Here is a 27,042-nt window from a genome sequence, read left to right as displayed (position 1 = left end):
TACAGTTCCATGCAAAGTACATTATCTTTCTTTGTGCTCTGCTCATATCATATTAACATAAACTGGAACTCATATAGATATTTACAAACCTTATTCCCTTTCAAAGGGAACTCAATGTTACGTGAGCTTCACGCTGTGGGAAGTGCCCTCGCGCGTGACCGGCATCTGAAGCTTCTGTAAAATCATGCCTATTCATAGGCCTACCATGATCAAGTGACATGGTAATTAAGTGCATCGCGTGATATAAAACGGCACCTGTGTACCACGCCGTCAGCCTTATTATCTTCAGCGAGACTGCATGTCGGTCGTTTGTGTAAACACTCACAACAGACTCTTCAGTTCCTCTCTATCTTTTCAAAAAAAGAAAAATGTCTTTATGTTTCTGCCCCTTTTAAAAATGAAAAAAAAGTGAAACGTATGAGTGAGAGAGAATTCAGGAAGTGTCTCACGCCTTGCTCCCGTTTCATGTGGGGGAGACACTTTCTATGTGAAGTATCTGGGTGTGGAGCATGACATGGCAGCCCTCAAGCAGTCTGAGTGTGCACATTGTGAGCACCTTACAATCAGGCAGCTCCACTCGCGGCTCGCTCTCTTTTCGGCCAAAGGGAGTTGGGTTTCAGAGCCTCGCGGATCCTCGTGGTCCTGGGGATCTCGTATGGATCTGGAAGAGGAGCCGGCAACGAGTGCCGCTCTATCTCTTGCTCTGTCTTCCGGGTCCGGTCTCCGCCGGATTTTGGAGCTCACATCGCGACTCCTCCTTCTTTTATGGTAAGTCAAAACACCCTCTCTGACTCTGAGGAGCCAGAGGGGGGTGCCGTTGCACCAAAAATGGAGAGCAGCTCTCAAGCATATAAAGAGCTGCTTGAAGCGATTACTAGGGCAGTAGAAAAACTAAATCTAGACTGGCCCAGGGAAGACGAAGTGGTTTGTAGCAGGCTGGATGAGTGTTTTCTACCCAGTGAGCATCTCCCTCACACTGCAGAAAACTTTTTTCCAGAAGTGCATGATGAAATATCACGCTTCTGGAAAACCATACACTAGTCATATTTATAACCCTGCGATGTCGGATTATTTGACCAATGGGGAATGAACAGCATGGCTATTTAGCTATGCCAAAGGTGGAGGAGGAATGTGCGAGCTACCTCCCTCCATCGACGGCAGGTAAGTTATGGGGGCTGGCTTTGCCATCCAAGCCATGTAAGGCCACTTCGGCATTGGTGGACAAAGCCTAAGCGGCAGCGGTCTCGCTTGTGGGCCACTGCATACAGTATTATACAGTGATTATGCATAATAGTATGGCAGTATTGCAGGCTTACCAAGCAGACCTACTGCATGAGCTCGACAGCAGGGAAGGAATTGGGACAGGCTGTGGTAGAGCTTTGCCGCGCCACGGATTTGTCTCTCTGGGCGACTAAGCAAACGGTCTGTCATATCGGCCATTCAGTGGGTAGCTTGGTTGAGTCGGAGAAGCACCTATGGCTCAGCCTCTCAGGGATGGGGGATAAATATACGGACTCCCTGCTGGACACCCCTGTTGAACCTTCCGACCTGTTTGACAGAATGATAAATGCCGTTGTCGTCAGGTTTCAGAAGGTGAAACAGCACATGCCGGCATTCAGCCAGTTCCTTCCCCGTCATGTTGAGATCGCCCTGGCATTCATAAGTGCCCGTGATGCATCCATGAGTGGAGCCCAGGCCAACGCTAGTGCAAAGGAGGCCCAGAAGGCAAGTGTGGCGGCCCGCCTCCCCCCATGGAGAACCAGGGGGACCACACGGCCACAGTCGCGGCCTGCTAATAGGCCTGATCTGAAGAATTATCATAAAGGCCAAGCAGACAAAGAAGGAGCAGTCCTGATAGGCCATGGAGGGAAGTATTGGGGATGGGAGGTTGTTAGGGCAGTCAGCCCCCAGTACTACCGTAGGGCCCCCCCTAGCCAAGGTTGTCCCAAGTTTTCAGTGTTCTCTGGTCAGCGAGCTGTCAAAGGGCAACAGAAATCTTATACTTTCCTTCCAACAGAATGTGGAAGAGTTAACATCACTAAAAGACCATCTAGCAGCATGAAAACTACTGCCAAATGTGTCTCCATGGGTTCTGTCCACCATAGAAAAGGGTTAATGGGTCCAGATCAGAGCTCAACCCCCCACCCCCAGTTCAGAGGTGTGCTCACCACAGTAGTCAACACAGAGCAGAGTCTGATGTTAGTGCAAGAAGTAAGATCCCTCTGGGGCAAAGGGGCCTTAGAATATGTCCCCCATTCCCTGACGGAAGGAGGTTTTACAGATGTTATTTCCTGGTCCAAAAAAAAAGATGGGAGTATGCAGCCAATTTTATATCTGTGCCATCTGAACCGTACTCTTCGGACATACAGGTTCAAGATGCTGATGCTCAAACTTATCGTTCCACAGATTCATTCTGAGGACTGATTTTTGACGATAGATCTAATAGACGCATTTTACCACATAGAAATATCAACCAGTTACAGGAAGTTCCTGAGGTTTGCGTTTGGAGGCAACGTGTAATAATATTGGGTTCTTCCCTTCGGGCTAACTTTATCCCCTCGCACCTTCACAAAGTGTATGGATGCCGCTCTGGCTCCCTTGCCACTCCAGGGCATCCGTGTACTAAGTTAACTGGACAACTGTTAGTTATAGAATGATTCAACAAAGAGATGTTTTCACCCACATGAGAACCTTGGGGCTCAGGTTGAACCTCAAGAAAAGTATGCTTTCTCTAGTACAGAAAACTAATTTTCTAGGGGTTATATGGGATTCTACTGCGATGAGGGTGTTTATATCCCCAACAAGCGTAGGGTCAATCCTATCAACATTGAGCAAGATAAAGTTTTGTCTGGGCATCCCCTCTAGTCTCTACGAGAGACTGTTGGGCCTTATGGCAGCAGCAGCCAATGTCATACCGTTGGGACTATTGCACATGAGACGAGAATGAAACTCCTGAGAGTAATTAGTGTCACGCGGTGATGCCTATGTGCTCTGAAAATTTGGAGGTGTCCCTGGTTTCTAGCCTCGGGTCACACTCTCGGGGTGTCAGATGCCTCCCTCATGGGCTGGGGACAGCTGTCCAGCTCACAGATTCTGCAGTGGCCCTCATCTGGAGTGGCATACAGTATTTATTTTGCAAACTGATTTTTAAGTATGTTTATTAAAATTTTGGCATGCATACTTAAAATTCTAGTATGCATACTTATTTTCCAAGTATGCATATAAATTTTGTATCCATACTTAATTTGTGTACAACTTAAAAAAAAAGCATACATATTTTGCATACTTATTGTTTAGTATTTGTACATATTTTTTATTGATTTGTATGTTCACATTTCTTTGCTTAAAGACTTCTATGTATCAGTAAATTAGGTAAACGTTGCTTAGTTAACTAATCCATATGGTAAGCTAGTTAAACTTTAGATTGCTCTTGCTGCAGCGTGAGTTGGTGTAATGGGTAGTGTTATGAGTTCATGTTCCAAGGCTTGCTTGTTCAATGCTGAATTGTGGTCACTTCTGTAGTGTTTCATGGGGATTCTCTAGTTTTCTCCCACCTCTAAAATTTTAGTATGCATACTATAAACTTTGTGTCTATACTTGGTTTGTGTACAACTTATTTTTAAAGCATACTTTTTTAGCATACTTATTGTTTAGTATTTGTACATATTTGGACTGATTTGTACTTTCACATTTCTTTGCTTAAAGACTTCTATGTATCAGTAAATTAGGTAAACGTTGCTTAGTTAACTAATCCATATGGTAAGCTAGTTAAACTTTAGGTTGAGTGTGCTGCAGTGGTGAGTTGGTATAATGGTTAGGTTCATTGGTCAAACCTTCGATGTTTACTATTCCTTATATGTCAGTTTGAGCATCAGAATCATGCTGAAACAATTCATTCAATCATCTACATATTTATCCTGGCCAGAGTCACAGTAGTCTCACAAGTTAGACTTTTAGCTAAACCATTAAGTGGCATGTTTTCAAGAGGTGGGAGAAAACTGGAGAAACCCACACAGGCCCTTAGGAACTGTGAAACTCTGCAAAAGTGACAACAGCTCAGCTTTGAACCAGCAAGCCTTGGAACATAAACTCATAACACTTACCAATAAGTAGTTTTTAGATGAAACCCTTGGAACAGAAACATGTGCAATGAAATAGTTTTAATCATATTTCCATGATATCAGTGTGAAGATATGCATTTATTAAAACAGTACTGTTCCCCATGTTTTTGGCAGCCATTAAAGAAGTAGAGATTCCCCATGTCCTAAATATTACTTTTACTCCTGAGACTTACAGAAGTAGATAAAATGTTTTGAAATAAAAACATAGTGGATTGTGCGAGTATATTTATTTGGCAAACTTATTTTGAAGTATGTATACTAAAATTTTGCCATGCATACTTATTACTTAAGTATGCATATAAACTTTATGCCCATACTTAATTTGTGTACAAATTTGAAAAAAAAAAAGCATACATATTTTGCATACTTATTGTTTAGTATTTGTACTTTCACATTTCTTTGCTTAAAGACTTCTATGTATCAATGCTGAACAGTGGTCACTTTTGCAGTTTCATGGTTCCTCCTGGGTCTGTATGGGTTTCCTTCAGGTTCTCTACTTTTCTCCCACCTCTAAAATTTTAGTATGCGTACTTAATTTTTACTTATGCATATAAATTGTCACGATACCTGTTGGAGACAAGCGCGGATGGGCAGGGTAGCATGTGTGGAAATGATGGAAGAGTAAACACAGGAAACAGGCAGAAGTCAGGCGATCAGGCGAACAATCCAAACGAGGCAGGGCAGGGAATCATAATCGAATAACAGGCAGATAAGTCCAAGAACCAGGAAAATCCAGACGATAACTAAAGGCTTGGTAACACAACTAAGTCGCGAGAACTGAGCGTTTACTGCACGAGGTGCAAAGTTTAACGAGGCCTTTTATAACTTATGATGCCGCACAGGTGTTGGTACTCAATATTCAGGCGAACTTGAGCGCGGGCATGGCCGGGAAGTGTAGTCCTTGTCCGCTATGTTTGCAGGCGGCGCTGCAAGATGAGTATTGTGGCCACGTGTTCGCCGTGGCATAACATAAACTTTGTGTCTATACTTATTTTTTGTACAACCTTTTTTTTTTTAAGCATACTTATTTAGCAAACTTATTGTTTTGTATTTGTACATATTTTTACTGATTTATATTTTCACATTCTTTGCTTAAAGACTTCCTTACATCAGTAAATTATGTAAATATTGTGTAGTTAACTAATCCATACGGTAAGCTAGTTAAACTTTAGCTTGCTTCCACTGCAGTTGTGAGCTGGTGTAATGGCAAGTGTTCATGTTCCAAGGGTTGCTGGTTCAAAGCTGAGCTGTGGTCAATTTTGCAGTTTCACAGTTCCTCCGGGGCCTGTATGGGTTTCCTACAGGTTCTCCAGTTTTCTCCCACCTCTTGAAAACATGCCACTTCATGATTTAGCTAAAAGTCTAACTTGTGAGACTACTGTGGCTCTGACCAGGACAAATATGTAGATGATTAAATGAATTGTTTCAGCATGATTCTGATGCTTAAACTGACATGTAAGTAATAGTAAACACATGCGGTTAGTTGAGCTGAGGCTCAAACACCGTTTACTGGTATAGTAAACCTGCATGCTACCGCTGCACTAATCTAGCGCACATAAACCACCAACTTAATTTAAATACTATAATTATTGTACCTGTACTATAAGACTCAATCACCCTCACTTTATATTTTAGACAATCTTGTAATTAGAAACTCGTTTAAATTAGGTTTATCGTAAGTTTTGATGAGAAACGTAATATTTTAATTTGACCCATTCGACCACACTTTTATTTTCATTGTTCAGCTACAGTATGTTTTTCCATGTGCCATCTGGTGGTTATTGTGCCTGCAGTACACCGCATGATCACACTTGACAAATCACATGATACAGCATGAAAAAAAATTCTTAAAGGCGACATCTGTATAAATCGCCTAGAAATGTGGGCCATATTTCTAGCACTGAAATTCTTTCTTACTCAATTGAAAGGTTACCATGTGTTTGTTGTGACAGACAACATACCGTGGTCTCATATTTCAACCACCAGGGAGGGTTCCCTTCATGCCCCCTGTTCAGGCAGGCACAACTAATTCTTCTCTGGGTGGAGGGAAAGTTTTTGCCAGTGAGTGCAATGTACATTCCAGGCAAGCAATGTAGGGGGCAGACATCCTGTTGAGGCAGGGGTTGCGGCCCAGGGATTAGAGGCTCCATCCACAAGTGGTGGAGTCCATATGGCAGAGGTTCAGCGAAGCGGAAGTGGATTTGTTCGCCTCTGAGGAGACAACACACTGCCTGCTGTGGTTAACCCTCACTCATCCCGCACCATTGGGGCTAGATGCCATGATGCACATGTGGCCAAGGCGCCGATCGCACTGCTCCCAGACATTCTAGCAAGAGTGTCCCAATACTGTCTATGTCTGCTGCTAGTAGCACCTTATTGGCCAGCTCGAATATGGTTCTCAGAGATAATATCCCTGCTAGATGGCACTCCTTGGGAGATTCCCTTTTGCAGGGATCTACTGTCTCAAACCAGAGGGTTGATTTATCACCGTCGGCCAGAACTATGTAAACTGTGGGTCTGGCCCCTGAGGGGCACCAGCTCATAGATTCTGGTCTCTCAACTGAGGTTGTAGAGACCATATTGAACACTAGAGCACCATCCACGAGGAAATTGTATGCGCTAAAATGGTGACTTTTTGTCTCGTGGTGTGAGGAACGTCATCTAGACCCAGTAAACTGCACAATAGCTACAGTCCTGGAGTTCTTACAAGGACGTTTCTCAGCAGGGTTGGCTCCTTCTACAATCAGGGTCTACATGGCTGCTATTTCGGCCAGCCACGCCCCTATTGAATGTAGTGTGGCAACATCCTCTAACACTGAGGTTTATGCGTGGTGTTAGGCAGCTGAGGCCTATCTGCAGACCACGAATACTTTCCTGGGACCTTTCTGTGGTCCTGGAAGGTCTGTCAGGTGCACCACTTGAGCCCTTAGTGTCAACCTCAGAGAAGCTTCTGACTCTAAAGGTAGCTCTTCTGCTGACCCTGACATATCTCAAGCAAGGAGGAGATCTACAAGCTGTCTCTGTTGCCCCTTCCTGCCTGGACTTTGCCCCTGGATTAGTCAAGGCCTTCCTATACCCTAGGCCAGATAATATTCCTAAAGTGCCTGTGTCTGCTGCCCAGCTGGTAGTGTTGCAGGCTTTCTGCCCTCACACCGGAACAAGAGAAATTGCACGTACTGTGTCTAGTAAGGCTCTCTGTACTTGCATCCAGTGCTCTGGCCAGTGGTGTAAGTCGGAGCAGTTGCTGGTCTGCTTTGTCGGCGACAATAGAGGTGATGCTGTGTCGAAGCAGTGCATCTGTAATTGGATAGTGGAAGCAATCTCTATCGCTTATGAGGCGCAGTCTTGCTATGCCTCTGGGCATACGAGCTCATTCTACTAGGGGGGCCGCCTCCTCAAAGGCTTTCTCCAAAGGGGTACCCTTACAGCGTGAAGCTCATACAATGTCTTGTTCCCTTCTCAGGGAACAGAGTTACATGTGTAACCCAGACGTTTCCTGCTCAGCATGAGAGGACGTTACTGTTTCAGTTTCAACCCTTTTCCTGGTTTAAAAATAAATAAATAAAAATATCCATTTTTCCTCACATTGACTGTGTGAACTAGCATTTGGCATAATTGAGACCTGTAAGCCAATAAGACACGTTTCCACATATTTTCCTGTAAACCCGGTCTGATTGGTCTCGCGTCCATAAACTGAAGATATAAAATCACAACACTGCCGTCTTCTTTTATTGACGTTCAGTTACGCAGCAACAAACCGCTCCAAGTGTAAAATTATTCGGGGCTAAAGAAAAAATCTTCGAGGCTACAGCCCTAATGCCCAGGCCAGGTTATGCCCCTTGTAACTGCGCAAAACGTGATTTTTTTTTAAAATGCATTTTACTTAATATTATTTTCTTAACAATAAATTTGTAATGCAAATAACATAAGTTTATTGACATCAGTAACTGTAATCAAATTATATAAATGTAAAATGTAATGTGTTACATTACTGTGTTATCAGAAAAAGTCATTAGAATAATTGGGTATAACACATTGGGTATACCCAACTCTGCTCAGTACTAAGTACATTCAGTTGCCAGGTTATCATGTGTGCCTACATAAATAAAGGATTATTTATATTGGTGAAGACTTGATGTGAAAGAGGTAATACTATGAGGAAACGTTTGATACTCTGCTGAAGCTTTAACCTGGAAAAAGTGCCCCTGTCTGTTAAACTGTCCTCTCCACCCATTAATTAATTGTAGTTGTTAAAATTCAGAGAGTCTTGTAGTCAAAGACTGACTCTGCTAGCAAAAGCATACAGATGAACAAGGAATACTGAGGCTTAAATAAACTTCATTAAAAATGCATAGCGTGGAATGAAACATTCTAGATAGCAAGGATGAATGATTTGGCCGATTTCATCTAAGACAGTTATAGTTCCAGAGAGTATGGCAGTTATGAGCATTCAAAGTACTCCAATATTGGCCATTGTCAACTACTGGAGACAGTGTTTCCTAATGTGGCTGAGGAACTTAATAAAATATAAATAATAATAAAAAAGACTGTCTGACATGGTTGTCTAGTTAAATAAGATATTTTTTTATGACTTTGCATTGGCATCTAAAATGTTCAATCAAGACCAATTATGAAGAGGTGTAAAGTTTGAGATATATGTATGTCTGGGAAAACCCTTCAGGTGTCCCATCAATTCTGAAAAACAGCCAAAAAATTGTGGAAAAAAAAAAAAAAAGATCTGACTAAGGGTCTTCCAAGAATATACTTTGACATCTCTAATTAAAGAAAAACTCAATATATTTCAATATGTATCAATATATTTTGGAAACGCTTTTTGCCATGGTAGCGTAAATGGGCACATAACTACACTATCCATCAGCCACAGCACAACACATGCCTCATTAATCACTCTCACCTACAGTATGTCTCACTATGCCTTGTTATCACCACTATTTAAGTTCTATACTTTCATTTACTACGTTTACATGCACATCAAATTCCATTTAAGGTCTGTATTCGGGTTACAGCCATACTCTGAATACAATGTTTATATATGTACAGGCAATGGAATATTCCTGTATATATGGTTGTTGTATTCCTAAATACCTAGCATACAGCTAAGCATCTGTTAGCACCCACAATTCCTTACACAATATACTGATTGATGAATTAGGGAGCTAGGGAGCTGATCGAGACACACCCTTTAAATGTGATTTCCCCCTTTTCACTTTTGGGAGTCAACAGTCTTTTTAAAAATGCTAGGACTTAACTTTTGGTTTGCAAAGAGAAACTTACTACATTTCAGGACTATATAGTATATTAGACTTGTACTGTTGCTAATTTGATGCCATTTACATTACTGTGTTAGTAGTTAAAAACATTATGCAATATTATGTAAAGATTATGTATCTGAAAGAAAACATTATCAAGGTTGTCTGGTATCTATGACATGTTTGCAATTTTGATGCAGGCAAAGCGGATTTAACCATTTTTTTTTCCTTGAGTTTTTAAAGACCCGAATACACATTCTGTGTAACATTTCAGCAAATGCATTCAGAAATCAATCATACAGTGCATTCAAATTTGATAAAAACTCAAAAAATGTTACATATTTACATAGATAATTAGGTAGAGTTGTCTTATTTTGACTGATTATTCTGTAAATGTCTAAACAAGATTCTGCTGGATGAGCAAGCTCTATCTGTGCTTTGAACAGCATGAATTCTACATCAGAGGACAGAACATGACTCCTAGCAATGCTAGCCTGAATAAACTATTGGCCCCCTGTGTGGCCACACAGTCTATAGAGTGTTGGTTAGAAGAATATAATTTCAGACCAAAAGCAGTCAAAGCCATTTCAACCTTCTCTCCCTTATTTCCTCTTTCTTCTGTGTGCTTGCCAAAATTTCTTTGATGAATAAAGGGTGATCTCAGCTGAGCAGGTGAATAGTGGGAGGTGGCTGCACTGTCCACTGTTGCCTTGTTATCGGGTGCTCTATGACGCACAGACTCAAGAGCAAGAACTTATTCTCAAAGTACTTTATCTGCACAATATAAAATGCACTCAGAAAAAAACACACTTCCATTCACCCTGACAGCTTCTACTCTCCTCAAGACTTATTGGAAGACCAATAAACCAGCCAGTAAAGAACCTAGCCTCAGTCCTCCTTTTTAGTACTTGTTGTAGCCACATGATTGGCTGATTGCCAACATAACTGCAGGTTTGAGTATTTCAGAAGTATCTCCATGTTGTTGTTTTTTTAAATTAAGAGTCTCTAGAGCTTACAGAGAATGGGCAAAATACAAAAAACCTCCAGTGAGCAGGAGTTGTGTGGGCAGAAACACATTGTTGATGAGTGAGGTCAGAGGAGAATGACCAAACTGGTTTGAGCTAACAGTAACTCAAATAACTACTATTTACAACCACGGTGAACAGAAAAGCATCTCACAACAGACAACATGCTGAACCTTGAGGCATTGGACTACAACAGCACCCCATTGGGTTCCTCTCCTGTCAGCCAAGAACCGGAATCTGAGGTTACAGTGGGCATCAGCTCACTGAAACTGGAGGTTGGAGATTGAAACAAGTCGTATGTTGTCATGTGGTCTGAATGTTTGCATTCATATCATGTCTAGTGCACTGCATTGTCTCCTGTGTAATTTATTTAATGGACTCATTTGCTGCTGAGCACTGGTACCATACAACTATTTTATACAGTATTAAAAGCAGTTAATCAGTTTCCTATGCATCAGTATTTTCTTAGATTGACTTTTACTCATAATCATGAGACATTCAGCAATAGTTTTATTTTAATGACAAATAATTTACTTTGAAATAATTTTCCTGTAGACATAGAGTTACAGAATTATTTAACTATTTGGGATGTATGCATTTGCTGATTGACTTTTCTAATCATGAAATAAATTCAGTCAGGCCACACCACACTACAACATTTCTAATTGTTTTTTGGTAATGTATTTTAATGCAAAATTGAAAGGCTATGTTGTTCAGCATTTGGCTTCCTATCCAGTCTTTGTTCCCAAAAACCAACATGTTAGAATTGTTAGTACTGGCGAATTGAGTCTAGCAAATGTGTGTTTGCATGGTGCCATGCAATGGACTGGCACCAGACCCAGAGTGTGTTTCCACCTCGCGGCCAGTGTGTTCCTAGGATAAAGTGATTACTGAAAGAGAGATTGAATGAGAACTGACAAATTTTTATCTATAAACATACATTCAAGGACAAACAGGGCATTTCCCTGACTCATACAGTAGCTAAATAAATGAGTTCAGAGACTTCTCTTCTGTGACTTTGCATTGACCTATGTGTGAAAAAAGGCAATGAGGTAGCACTGTCTGTTGTTATGTCCATAATTGGTTTTCAAACCTAATTATGGTCTCTGATAATCCACCAATAGTGTGCAAAAACTGATTATATACTGTATATAACAAGAGGGATTACATAGTTTAATTGCACAGAAACACTTGTTCAATCTTATTATTCAAATTAACATAGTCTCATCCCAGGCTTGTTTCTGTTGTCCTGGTGCAGCATGCTAGCAACTCCATTTATGATGTGGTGGGGTATCTCACTCAATCATTGCTTGTTCCTGTCCCTCTTGTTTAGGATGTTTTAAAAAAAATCTTAGGTTGCTTCTGATCATTCCTTCTCTTTCCTTTCCTTCCCTTCCCTTCCTTTCCCTTCCTTTCCTTTCATTTCCTTGCATACCTTTCCTTTCATTCTCTTCCATTCCTTTTAATTTCATTCCACTGCTTTCCATTTAATGCTTTTCCTTTCCTTTCCATTTCATTTCATTTCATTTCATTCCTTTTCATTTCACTCCTTTCCATTTCATTTATTTCCTTTACTTTCCATTTCATTCCTTTCCTTTTCATTTCAATCCATTCCTTTCCATTTCATTCATTTCCTTTCCTTCTCTTCCCATTCCATTCCTTTTCATTCCTTTCTTTAATTTCCTTTCATTCCTTTCCTTTCCTTTCCATCCATACTTTTTTTTTTGGCAATATCTGTTTTTCTCCTCCATACCATATCTAAAGTCTTTTCTCTATATAATCCTTACCCTTCGTTCACATTAAAAAGTGAAAAGTTGCTTGTAGGTTGTCTATTGTGGGTGTGTATTGATTGCTACTGTTGTCTCTTGTAGGTGTACACTGTCCAGCAACTTATCAGATTAGCAAAGCAAACTATCTGTACATCACCATAGGCACTAATGGTCTCTGCTACATCCTCACCAGCTATTTTATTTTTTTTTGCAATGTCTCTATACACATTTAATGAGAGTTTGTATATGAATAAGATGAAACCATGGTCATACATTTTTCTTCAGTCTTTGCGAGTCATCGAGTGAATGGTAACAAATTACAGGTAGGATCTAAAGCTGTTAGCAGGGAATAAAAAGAAAAACCCATCAGACCAGAGGTGGAATATATTGTATTCCAGAAATCATTCAAGCAAATTGTTAGGATTTGTCACTTTACTGCACAGAATTGCACAGAATTGAGAACATCTTGATTCAAATGTCTCTTGTCCCGTTATTGCTTTGTCTCTTGTCTCTGTTTCTGAAATCACGGCTCTGTGTATGTAGAAAATGAATGGTTGCCTGTTGCTTTGTTGCTTGATAGTGTCAATATTGCTTGCTAGTGTAAATTCCTAAATATCACCCCATGGGTGATATCTGCTACCATTGGTGTGTGAGTGTGTGTGTGTGAATCGGTGAATGAGACACAGTGTAAAGCGCTTTGGATAAAAGCGCTATATAAGTGTGACATTTACCATTTACCATTTACTGGCTGTTGGCAATATCAAGAAGCTCCTGGTGATGGTACTAGCTAGATTAGGTACAGCAAGTGTGTATGATTAGAATTGGAACTAAAATGTATGAGTGAGCTTGTTTTCTCTTTCTCGTTCTCTTTATATCTCTGTACTCCAGCTCCCGTAGCGCTCAGAGCAGATGGACATTTTGAGCTGTAAAAAACAATATAAAGTGAGAGCAAGCCAGAGAAAAGTGTACTCCTACACATTCACTTTGCATGGCACTACCTACTTTCCTACATCCACACACATTCTTGTCTTTTTGCTTCTTTCTTTCACTTTAAGTGTGTAGGTGATCCATAACATTCCCCCCTCTCTTATCCTTCTCTCTCCGACTTGTGCCTCTTTCTCCTGTCTTTCTCTCACCTCTTTCTGTTTGCATGTGTAGGGAAAAAAAATCATCCATGGTTATTGTGGACTGCTTGATAAATGCTGTCTTCTAACTTCATGCTCACTCTCGTTGGTTCTGTCTGTACTTCTCACTATCTTCGATCTTCATTACCAAAAAAATGGTTGCAGTTATTTTATTAGAACCTCTTGTACCTCCCTTTGAAACATTTTCCCAATAAGATCAGCAAATTAGGACTAAATAAAGTGTGGCTTAGGTTACAGTAGTAAATGTTAATGTTAAGTCATGCCACTGCATATATGCGCAATCATCTAATACACACACAAAATCAAACATAATTGTTGCATAAGTATTCACCCCCTTGAACGTGTAAACTGCGATTTTTCTGACCATTTGATTTACAATTGAACAGTTTATATTATGACATAAAAGTTATTTAACAAAAAAGAAGACATTTGTCAGTTACATAAGTATTCACTCCTCTGGGTCAGTACTTGGCAGAGTCACCATTATGAGAATTGGCGGTCTTCTGGGATATGTCTCTATCAGCTTCGCATATCTTGGATCCTGATTTTTTTATCTATTTTTTTGCCAATTACCCTTGGGAAAATAGAGTCTCATAACAGGTTCTCAATCAAATTGAGTTCTGAGCTAGCATAAGAGTTATGCATGGCAATGTATCTATGATACGCTTCTTGCTCTCTCTAGAAAGTCTGGAAATTTTCATTAATAAGTGTGGCCAAGAACCGCCTACTTTCACAGAAAGAGGCTATTTGACTGGCATTGCAGATGACCAAATATAGTCCTCTTCCTGTAGGCTCTCAGGTACTTAGAAGTAACTTCTTCAATCAAAACTTTAAAAGATGTGATGCTGTAATTGTTTTGTTTTTCAATCCAGTAAAGATATCTTACATCACAGTGTTCACAAATTTTGTTTTTCTGTTAAACACTTGCACAGAAAGTACAGAGAGCTCCAGCATCAGAGAACACCTCCTCTTTCAGGATCCTGAAGCTTTTGGCCAGAAAAGTGTACAAAAGAGACTCAAAACTCAAAACATGTACCATTGTAGGCACTTTCAGTGGTGGACAGGGGTCAGCATGGGCACTCTGACCGGTCTGTTGTTATGCAGCCCCATACACACCAAGCTGCGATACACTGTGTGTTCTGACACCTTTCTATCATAGACAGCATTAACTTTTTCAGCAATTTGTGCTTTGGGCGCCCATGACCCTGTAGCTGGGACACCGATTGTCCATCCTTGGACCATTTTAGGTAAGTAGGTAATAATCACTGTATACTGGGAACACCCTACAAAATCTTTTTTTTTAATGTTATGGCTGATCAGTGTATACTGTATGCATCTAAAATGATAGCCATCAGCACAGAATTAAATAACATCAAGTCACATCGCTTCGAAAAGCACAGATTCTCCACTCGACAGTGGAGACAGATGTTGTCATTGGGCTGGGGGCTGAAGTACGACTAACATGTCTGGGACAGTCTGTATGATGCAACAGGCAGAAAGAGCACACTCCAGAAAGAAGCCCTGCCTTGCCTCCAAGATTTCACCCACCTCAAGAGCACATGCCTCTATCTCTTTTTTATTCTGTCTCAGTTTTATTCTCCTTCGTCTCGCCTTGCTTTCCTGTTTTCACCCCCTGGAAAGTGCTGTGGATAAAGAAGTCATGTTGTTCATCGTGCTAAAGTTAAGCTAACCAAGTGCAGAAAAGTTGATTACGGTAAGTAAGTAGAAAAAGAAATGATGCTTGTCAGTCTGTGATTGGTTTTCACGCTGCTATTCCTGTTTGCCTCTGATGACTGAAGAGAAAGAAAAGCAGCTTAATTAAAACTCTGACCCCTGCTGCCCTTCTTTACAGTATAATGTGCTCTGTTGTGTAAACTGATAATAGGAAAACTTTCCTATAACTGACACACACACACACACACACACACACAAAACACACACTTTTTTTCATTTGATTTTCTCTTTCTTGGACCTGATTCAGCAATAATCTCTAGCCTGTCAAGAAATGCTCACATCACTACACTTTTCCCCAGATGGCCAAGAAAAAGAAGTATCTGAACATTTTTCTTGGTGCTTCCCACAGCAAGTGAAATGGGGAAGATGATAGGAGGCACTGACCGTGGCTGATCTGAGAGAAGTTTTCTTTTCCAGTACTTATGATTTCTTTAGGTGATTTTTTCACTGTTCAAAGATTCTGCTACACTACTTTATCAGCCGATCTCTCCCATCAGTCACTTCATTCAGGTTTCTTAGACCAAGACAGCATGTTACGCTGGAATGCGCTACAGCACTCCAGCTTTAAAACTAAGTAACAGGATTACAAAGCTTCAGTATGTCAGGCTATACAGAATTAAGAGGATTTGTTCATCGTTCAGCCACTGAATGCATCCGCTGAACTCATTCGTTCACCCAGTTAAAGCATGTACATTTCTAATTTATTTCTCATTAGACTTAACACTTAATCACAGAGAGACATAAATGGGGACAGAGCCAGACAGCAGCTCTTAGTTGGTCAAAAGTGGAAAAAAAACATCCATCCATACATCCATTTTCTGTACTGCTTATCCTACACAGGGTTGAGGGAGCCTGGATCCCACCTCAGAGAACTCGGGGCAATCAGACATGCAAACTCCACATGCACAGGGTGGTGTTAGGTTAAACCGCAACTCAGACATCATTTCCCAGCATACACAGCGGCTTTCAAACATGGCCGCCCTGGACTCCACTTCCCACAACACACATACACTTCCATGCTCACAGTCACTGGACTTTTAATGATACACACCTGTTTGTAATCACTCCTGTGGCACTGTTCACCTACATAAGCCTCATTCTGTCACAGCCTCACCATGAAGTACATGCCCAGTCTCCCTTGTGTTCTGTCATTACCAAGCTGGTGTTATTGTTCTTGCATCCTGGTTTTTGATTAGTGTTTTGCTTATTATACTCTGTTTGCTGATCGATCGACCCTGGACGGTTTATTGTGCTGTTTTCACCTAATGTTTTGAATTTGTCTGCCTTCCCAATAAAGTGCCATTTTACCTGCACTTGCATCCAGCTCCAAGTCTGTGTTCTAACAGGTGTAGCTGGGATTTGAACCCCCAACCCTGGAGGTGTGAGGGAAATGTGCTAAACACTAAGCCACCATGTCAAATGTGAAAAAATTATGAAATTATGAATAGTATCCAAAACATTAAAAAAGATTAAGAAAAATTCATCTAAAATATAAATATTCAGTAAAAGAAATAATTATAAAAACATTTATATACACTCTAGAATTGTTGAGGACTTCTGGAAGAACCGTTAAAGAAGTGTTTCCACAATAGAAAGGGTTCCAAGTTCAATCCCATGAAGCAAAAACCTTTAATTAACCAAAGAATCCCCTTAGGAAGTGCAAAAATCATATCTTATCAAGTGAAGATGTCTTGAATAAAGGACAGGGTATCTAATATTTCTCATTATTAGATTATTATAAAACAAATACAAGACTATTGACTATTTAAAGCTTGAAATGTTCAAAAATAAGCTTAATAATATGATTAAATTTGTTTAAAATAATCAAATAAAGAGAAATATTAGGTGACTTTGCCTATATTCAAGATAATTTTGCAGAATTCAAAATTCCAAATAGACTTTAGACCATTTACATTGTGTGTGTCTGGGTAAGGTGCCTGTGTTGATCAGTTAAACAGACAGACTGTCTCTCTATAGCCTTGTTCCTGTCTCTCTCCCTCTATCCCTCCATCCCAGAGGAGACTGTTTAATACTGCTTTGTCCTTGTAAAGACACAAACCCATGCTCTACCCACTGATGGAGGAGCACTGGCCCAAAGCACTGGCTCATGCAAATTAAAGCACTCATAAACTCATAAGTGACTCGTACAGAAAAATCACATACATTTCACTGGTGCTCATATGCTTTTCACATGTGATTAAATCAGTTATGTGATTGAATGCAAAAAAAACAACAACAAAAAAAACACATTGTAATTGTCATCATTGATATGTCCTAAAATTGCACATGTGACATGTGAACAATATGTGATTACATGCGAAAAATCTAAATGTGCAAATAAATGATTCATGTGTAAAAAAAGGGGAAAAATCCTTTTTTACAAATCACATTAAAAACGTGCACTACATGTATAAATTAACATGTAAACCATGTGATCATTCAACTCTGAAGTTCATTTGACTTTAACAGGGAAAATCTCACATCTCTTTATATCTTTGCTCTTAGGGGCATATATCTTTATGATATACATACTATATACAATACACAACTTAGTCATAATAATGTGCACTTTGTGTTCTTTTTAAAAATCAAACAGGCCAAACAGGGAGAAGTTGTCAGTGCATCCAATATTCTTTTAATTACCTCTAGCTAAATAAGGTAAACTGGGCTTATGAGATTTGTAAGTACAAGGATATCTTATTAATATACAGTATTTATTCAAAAATCACAACATTCTAATATAACAACCTTATAAAATTGTGTACCTGGAAACATTTTTCCTTAAATGTAATGACATTTTCTTGATAAATAATGAGCCAGGGGATCAGCAGAGTGGTCCCATGGGTAGTGTTGCTGTCTCACAGCTCCAGGGTCCCCAGTCCAATCCTGAGCGCAAGTTACTACGAATGAAAATTTTTGCATGCTCTTCCTGTGTTCATGGATTCCTACTGGTTCTCCAGTTATCTCCACTTCCCAAAAATATATAAGTGGAAAAACTGACTGTGTGGAAATCCCCATAGGTGTGAATGTGTGTGTGTATGTGTGGATGTGTCTGTGTGTGTGTGTGCATGGTGCCCTGAGATGAGCTGGTGTCCCATTCAAGGTATGTTCTTACCTCATGCCTAGGATGCACCCTGACCCTGATAAAGCAGTTAATGAAGATGAATATATTAAAAAATGAATGTGCTGGTGTCAAAAAGTCTGTACCACTATCCACATTACCTTATAATTAACTTAATTATAAGTCAACACAAACTGAATATAGTAGTAATATTATGTAGATACAAAATGTCCAAGGAAATGGATAGTCCCTTTGCAAAATTGTTTCTAGAATGGTCTTGTTGACTTTCCCAGACAACATTTTATGAGCCATTTCAAATCTTTATTAGAGCAGATGAAGTTAGATGAGTCCTTAGAGGATTCAGTTAACATTTCACTTGAGGTACATAACTTTCCAAGGACTGCAACCTAATTAATTTTCCTAGCATAAAATAGTGAATTATATCACCAAATGGCAACAATAAAATGTTTCTTTTCATGTTGATTTTTATGTAGTCAATACATGTATCTTTAAAAAAATATACCATTTAAATTCATATGTTTAGTTTGGATTTTATATAGCCATCTACAACATATACTCAGAATAGTTTATAAAACTACTTTTTGCTGCAGGAGAAATTCTGGGACTTTTTAATATGGTGCGGGGGTGCAAAGGCATTAACAAGGGATTCCTCAGTTGAGGATATACAGTAGTACATCTGTGGTGGGCGTATACAGATGTCAGAAAAAGCAATCACATAGTTAATGAACAATGAATCTTAGTTTACACATGTTTGTGAAGTAATTTCACACAAAATATCAAGTTAAATTAAGCCAGTATCATATAACTTTGTGTAGTCGTAACATTATGCATACTCCCCTTGTACTAAGAGACAAAAATGACCTGCCATCACTAAACCCATAAAATTAAGCAAGCTTATTGAATTTTAAACCCCAAATCTATTTTTCATGAAGAAACAACCTGTCATTCATCACAAACTTTGTGAACATATGGGTTTTCCCTCTTCACAGTGCAGAACAGTGCACTGCATTTAAACAGTGGACACCCATTTTCTGTTCTGTTAAACACAGTGGCTGGCCATCTTTGGCCTTTAAGACAACACAAGCAGATTTATGATAGATAAAACTGCAACCCAGGATTAAGAAAAAGCTGTAGAGCTTTGCTTGTCAATTCTATCTTGTAAGAGAATACTTATATTTTCATTATTTAAACAATCTGGAGACCTTAAATGTAATGTAATAAAATTATATAAAAAAAAGCATTATTGAGACATAGAAATAATATAAAATGTATTCATGTGTATTGCATTTTAAAGGGATTTTGCATTTTTCGTTACAGATTCATTGCATTTTTCTGCATACATTAACACTGATTTGAAAGCTAATTAGATTTTGAGTTTGTTGATCACCTGTGTTTTTTCTATGTTCACGCCGTGTTCTATGAGCCTGCTGCCGAACCAATCTTAAAAGCAATCTGTTGTTGCCATGAACTGCCAAGAGTTCATTCATTCTGACTATCAAATCAATTATTCTGTTACTCTTTTCCTTTATGTTTACTTTGCTGTTTTAACTGTTTGAGTTTGGCTGGTTTATTGATGAAGCTCGATATCAGATTTTCCAGACTTTTCCAGTTTGTGGGATTTTACCGTACAAATGAAAAAAAACAAACAAACAAACAAAAAACGGCTTCCCAATGTACCCATGTGTAAATAATATGGTAAGATAGTTAGTAACTAATAAGTGTTTTAACAAGTGTTCTAATAACCATCTGACTTTTGTTTTGTGTGTTTTTCTATAGATGTATTTTAGCTGAATGAGGGACTGAATGAGAGACTGATTTGCTTTTATTTTGGCATTGTGATTATGCTGGTCCTCTAGTTTGAGGTGACATTGTCTTGGCTCTGTGCTCCTGCTTGCTGGAATCTGAAGATGAATTTACTTCATCTAGATTTTTTTTTTTATCCAAACGGTGGTGATCTGTCTTCTGCAGGCCCTGGGATTTATTTTTTTCAGGGTGTACTAAGCTTTTGACTGAAACTTACTTGTCAGCCTTAACATCATTTCATACACAACCCAACAACTGTAGAGACTTCACATCTATGAGTCTTGCTACCAAAGGGTGTCACATGTCATTTCCTGTCATCTAGGGGTTTATGATTATATGTGAGTCTCCCAAATATTTTCCTTTAGGTAGCTTGGTGTAGGCAACATATTTGGATTTTCCCTACTAGATTGCATAAATGTTATCTTTTCTAAATTACTTGCTTTTAAAAGTGAATGTTTGCAAAGAATTTGTTTGTGGTACCTTTAAGAGAGGCACCACTGGAGTCCAAAGCTAATCACAAACATCACTGCTACTTAGTTAGCTAGTTAGCAATATCAGACAGTTAGGCTGTTATTTAGAAATATGACACAAATCTGAACATAGTTTACATAAATGAGAAGATACAATGCATGCATGAAATTCCTTCAACTGCATTAATGGTAAAGGCAAGAGAATCCTAATGGAAATATCCTCTGATACACACTATGAGGTAGAGAGGGGAAGTCAATGAGGGTATGTTAAAATCAGTATTTAAATGCAAGACATGACATTTTCATCAAACTGCAGTTCAGGTACATTTAATAGTCAGTCTATTTCCTGCTGTGCCTAAAGGTTCAATAGCAGGAAAATGGGAAATTCATGCATAAACCGATTTGTACTCTCTCTGCTGTACCTTCTCTCCTACACATCCTAGAGGTGTGTCAGCCTCTGGGACACACATTAACCCCCTTTGAGTCATCTATCATTTTTAGAAATGAAAATGTAAGTGCTTTACATGCTTATTCACCTCTGCCATGTCCAATCTCTCTCAATTCTCTCAGAAAAGGAAGTAGAGAATGTAATTTTGGTTGAGTATATAATGTAGAGGTCTAAGAGGATGTTAATTGCAGGTTTCTCTCTCACTGTCTCTGTAGGAGGGATGAGAGGACAAGGCTTCAACTTAGTCTCTCAGCTGGAGCCCATGTCAGCAGTAGTTGCAGTAGGGAAGGCTAAACACAGCTTTATCAGACAGTGATACATTACTTTGTCTAGCTATGTCAGTGACTAGCCCATATCACACTCGGTATACGTCACTATTCAATTCTCACCAAAATACAAACCTGACACCGAGATAAAGTGTGGCTCTGTTGAGGGAGCTTTCAATTTTTTTTGTTTTGTTTTGTTTTTCTTTACTGAAATACTGCAGAAGCAATAGTCAATAAAGAAACGCTGCTCTACAAAGTGAATACTGTATTTTCGGTCCTTTCTTTCATGGTGTGTGCTCTCAGGAATATGATATTACATTTGCATGCGGGTAGAAAATGAATGCATAGGACTGGAAAATTCAATCTATTGAGCAATCAATCAATTTGACCCTAATAGAAAAAAAAAAAAAACGAGCCAAATGTACTGGATAAAATTGTGTGCAAAATTTAAAGGACGTGAAAAAAGGAAACATTAACACATATCTGGATTAAACCAAACAACACAAATTATATCTTATTTGATTTAGGGAAAGGATAAAGACTGTACACTACATTAATCACACAATAATGCCAATCCAAACCGTTCACTAGAAAATTGATGCATCTCTGAAAGCAATTGTTGTCAGCAGAAGATGAAGTTCTCAGTCTGGGAAATCTCTTTACAGCACCACAACTCCCCGTCACTGTCCTCTCCTCTTTCCATCAAAGCACTTTATTGCATTTCCCATGAAAGCATTCTTGTGACATCTCTGCACCCAGCATCCATTTCACTACAGCCCTCTGCACTGCTGAGACTCCAAACTTCCTGTGAGTATGATTTAGCACCATTAGTGGTTACCTATCATTAGTGGATGGCTCAGGGTGAAAATTGTGAGCCAGTGGGTTGGGGGTTGTCAATAACTCTACAGAGATAGAGACTGATCTTATTCAATTGACTATAAGTGATAAAAAGGGGGTCCAAAAAATCATGAAAAAAAACAGAAGTGAGTCTGACTGTATAAACTTCACACAACTGACGTTTCTTATCCAGTTCTTACTTTTCAGTTTTAGTGCTGCATTCAGTTCTTCTATGGTGATGCTGCTGGTGGACTAATTTGGGGGGGGGGGACATAAAATTGAATTATCCATTTGCAACGAAAAGCTATTCCACAATTACATCTCTTTTAAATGTTCAACTATTATGAACATAATGAGTCTCCCTGAACTACAGCCCATAAAAGCAGTTTGGGGTTTTCTGGTTTACTGGTTTTATGTCCTTTTGTTCAAGACCACCACGACCGTTTCATTTCCTTCAGAACTTTTGGAGTGTTCCAATGGGCTCTATTCCTTGCCCAGTACCAATAACAGTCATAACCTCATGACTGTGACCCTACATGGATAGCCTATAAAAGGTTCCTGCTACTGTATATCAGGCTCATCCTCTTTCTATTTTCAATGTTGAGGATGAAAAGGAAGTAGCATGGTTGTCTTAAAATGTCAAATATATAGGTAAAGTCTCATTGGCTGCTCCAACAGCTAACATAAAGTGATCAGCTACAGGAAGCCATTGCAGTAAGAAGGCCTGTTTGATCCAGTGATACATATAAGCAACTTGTAGTATTTTACAACACTTCTAGGTGCCGACGCGAGTGGCAGCCAGTCACAGCAGCTCCTGCAGCTTTTAACTTTTCTTAACTTTTTTTTTCACCTCTGCCCCCCCTGCTTGCAGAAAAGCTCTCAGCCATGCAGGTAGACCATGACATGGTCTGGATCGTCTTACCAGAAGACCACAGTATGTCCGGTTGCAGGGCAGTCTGTCAGATGGGGTGATGTGCAACTCCGGCGCAACTCAAGGAACTGTACTTTCACCTTTTCTATTCACCATATACACCTCTGACAACTCTGGATCATGCCACCTCCAGAAATTCTCTGATGACTCCTCAATTGTGGGCTGCATCAGTGAGGATAAGGAGGAGGAGTACAGAGGTGTGGTGGAGAGCTTTGTCAGATGGTCTGAGGATAACCACCTTCAGCTCAACATCGGCAAGACCAAAGAGCTGATAGTGGACTTCCACCAGAACAGAAAGCCCTCAATATCTATTACCATCCAGGGAGAGAAAATAGAGATGGTGGACTCGTACAAGTTCCTGTGCACATTAACAGCAAACTGGACTGGTCGGAAAACACTGAAGCTCACTACTAGAAGGGACAGAGCAGACTGTTTTTATATTAGGAGGCTCAGGTCCTTTGATGTGTGCGGCAAGCTACTGCAGATGTTCTATCAGTCTGTGGTAGCCAGAATCCTGTTCTTTGCTGCGACATGCTGGAGGGGTGGAATTAAGGGTGGATAGGCTGACAGACTCAACAAGCTGGTGAAGAAGGCCAGTTCTGTTGTTGGTCAAAAACTGGACAATCTAGAGACAATGGTGGAGAAGAGAATGAGAGACAAAATCTGACAAAATTCCGCCTTGGGAAACTCTTCAGTACAGAGGACTTTTTCATTTTCCAGTTTTTCAGTAACAAGCTGCATCCTACACAGGGTCATGGGTGAGCCTGGAGTCTATCCCAGGGAACTCGGGGCACAAGGTGAGTGCCAACCCATTGCAGGGCACAATCACACACAACCATTCATATACTACAGACAATTTGGAAATACCAATCAGCCTATAACGCATGCCTTTGGACCTGGGGAATACCCACAAACTCTGAGGTATGAGGCAAACATGCTAAACACTAAGTCACTGTGCCAGATTTCAGACCTTCTCACAGCTTGGCTCTGTGCCCTCCTTTGATATGTGGTTTGTTGGAGACAGATTGAATTGGTGTGTGTGTGTGTGTGTGTGTGTGTGAGAGAGAGAGAGAGAGAGAGAGAGAGAGAGAGAGAGAAATTTCGAGTGAAATGCTGAAGGCTAATGAGGTGGGTGTGAATGACACAAGGCAGCATGTGTGATAATGAAAGCAACCATTAAAAGGAGGTCTAGAGCCCAGTGCAGATTAGAGTTCGGCTGAAGTAGGTCAATGTTATAGTCTTGCAGCTGCCTGAACTGTTCCAGCAGAGAGAGACAGACAGTCAGTCAGTCAGACAGACAGACAGTGAGACAGCAGGAAAGAGAGAGAATGGGGAGGAGGAGAAGACAAGAAATTGGCCACCAGGAGTAATTGTGGATAAGGTCAGACACTTCACAATGAGAAGCATATTCATAAATTAAACAACTCAATAAGAATAACTTTTACAGTGTTAATGAAGTTCCCTTTCAAAGGGAACTCAACGTTGTGTGAGCTTCACACTGTGGGAAGCACCTTTACATGTAACCGGTATCTGAAATTTATTTAAAATCCAATATAAAAGATATATATATATATATATACATACTTTTCTGTCACTATCCTCTTTAAAAGAATGAGCTATAGAGAGTTCAGGAAGTGTGTTACTCCCTGCTCCTATTTCATTACGGGGGAGGATGGACACACTTATTATGTGAAGTGTTTGGGAGTAGAGCATGCTGTGGCAGCCCTCCATGGGGCTGACTGCGTGAATTGTTAACACTTCACAATTAAGCCGCTCCGCTCTTGTCTCGCCCTCTTCTGAAGGAAGTTGGGTTTCGGAACCTTGGGGCTCTGGGTTGGCTGCTGCCAAGGCAGCCACCCGGCTCAGGTCCTGGGGATCCTGTATAGATCTGGAGGAGGAACCTGAGATGAGTTCTACTCTCTTGCTCTTTCCTCTGAATCAGACTCTCCGCTTCAGGTATGGTGAGTGAACCCACCCTCTCTGACTCAGAGGAGCCAGAGGGGGGAGCCAGTGCACCAAAAACAGAGAGCAGCTCTCAATCCTATAAAGAGCTGCTTGAAGTGATCACTAGAATTGTCGAAAAACTGACTGGTCTGGGGAAGAGGAAGTGACTCGTGGCAGGCTGGACGAGCGCTTCCTCCCCAGTGAAAATAAATCTCCCTCACATTGCAGAAAACTCCCCTTTTTTCCAGAAATGCATGATGAAATATCACGCTTCTGGGGCAAACCATACAGCAGCTGTGTTTATAACACTGGCCATTTGGCCATTGTGGGGAATTAACAGTATACGTGTTTTGCTATGCAGAAGGTGGAAGAGGCACGTGCGAGCTACTTCTTCCATTGATGGCAGGGAAATTTGGGGAGCCAGCTGAATTGTGAGGAAGGCATGAAGGTGAGTGTGGCAGCCCGCCTCCCCCTGCAGAAGGCCAGGGGGACAGCGTGGCCACAATCACATCCTGCTAGTAGGCTTGATTTAAAAATAATAATCAGTGCTGAAAAGGCAAAAAAAGCTGTCCTGAGGGGCCAGGGAGGGAGGTATTAGGGGACGAGCGGTTGTTAGGGCAGTTAGCCCCCAATATGACTGTAGTGCTCCCCTTGTCAATGGCATCCCAAGTTTTCAATTTTCTCTGGTCAGCGAGCTGTCATAGGGCAACAAAAATCTGATGCTTTCCCTCCAACAAAATGTGGTAATTTAACGTCAGCAAAGACCATCTGGCAGCATGGAAACTACTGCCAAATGTGTCTCCATGGGTCCCGTCCGTCATAGAAAGGGGTTCCAAGTCCAGTTCATAGCTCAACACCCAACCCCCCCCCCCCCCCCCGCCGCCAATTCAGAGGCATGCTCACCAGAGTACTCAGCAACATGCAGAACCTGACATTAGCCCAAAAATTCTCTCTTGGATAAAGGGGGCATAGAACATGTTTCTCTTTCTCTGAGGGAGGAAGGTTTACAGCAGTTATTTCATGGTCCACAGAACAAACGGGGTATGCGGGCAATTTTAGTTCTGCGTCATCTGAACCTTACTCAGTTTGAGGATTGGTTTGTGATGATAGATCTAAAAAAAAGTCACATATTCCATTGCCCAGTCACAGGAAGTTCCTGAGGTTTGCGTTTTGAGGCAACACATATCAATGTTGGTTCATCCTTTATCTAGCTTTATCCCCTCACACCTTCACAAAGTACATGGATGCCGTGGTGGCTCTTTTGAATGTTCAGGTCTTCTGTGTGCTAAATTACCTGGACCATTGGTTAATTCTAGCATGGTCCAGGAAGTTGGCGATTAAACATTGATATGTTGTTCTTGCCACATAAGGAACTTGGGGCACAGATTGAACCTCAAGGAAAGTTTCTTCTCCAATCAAGAGTGACTTTTCTAGGGGTTATATGGGATTTGAATACGATGAGGGTGTGTCTATCACCCACACGTGTAGGGTAATCGTATCAACATTGAGCAAGATAAAATTAGGTTTGGGCATTCCCTCCAGTCTCTAGGGAGACTGTTGGGGCTTATGGCAGCAGCATCCAATGTCATTAGAAACCATTAGAAACTGTCATACCATTAGAAACTGTGTCTCCAGTTTCTAGCCTCGGGTCACACTTTAGGGGCATCTCTAATTACAAGATGGTAATATCGGACACCTCCCTCATGGTCTCTGGAGCAGACCTCATCTAGTGTGGCATATAAATTGCCTAGAGGTGTGGGTCATACTCATAGCACTGAAATCTTCTCCTCAGTTGAGAGGTCACCATGTGCTAGACAATACAGTGGTGGTCTCATATATCAACTGCCAGGGAGGATTATGTTCGTGCCCCCTGTTCAGGCAGACTCAACTAATTCTTCTCTGGTGGGTGGGAATTTTTGTCAGTGAGTGCATTGTACATTCTGGGCAACCACAATGTGTGGGCAGACATCCTGTTGAGGCAGGGGCTGAGGCCCAGGGATTGAAGGCTCCATCCACTAATGGGTGAGTCCATATGGTGGAGGTTCAGCCAAGCAGAAGTGGATGTGTTCACCTCCAAGGAGACAACAAGCTGTGGTTCACCCTCACTCCTCCCCCACCAAAAAAAGGGTCAGGGCTGGATGCCATAGTACACGTTTGGCTGAGGTCACATCTGTATGCCTTTTCCCCAATCGCTCTG

The sequence above is a fragment of the Ictalurus furcatus genome, chromosome 5 (assembly GCF_023375685.1).
Source record: "Ictalurus furcatus strain D&B chromosome 5, Billie_1.0, whole genome shotgun sequence".
In the NCBI taxonomy this organism is placed as follows: Eukaryota; Metazoa; Chordata; class Actinopteri; order Siluriformes; family Ictaluridae; genus Ictalurus; species Ictalurus furcatus.
Note: the sequence above shows the minus strand (reverse complement) of the source record.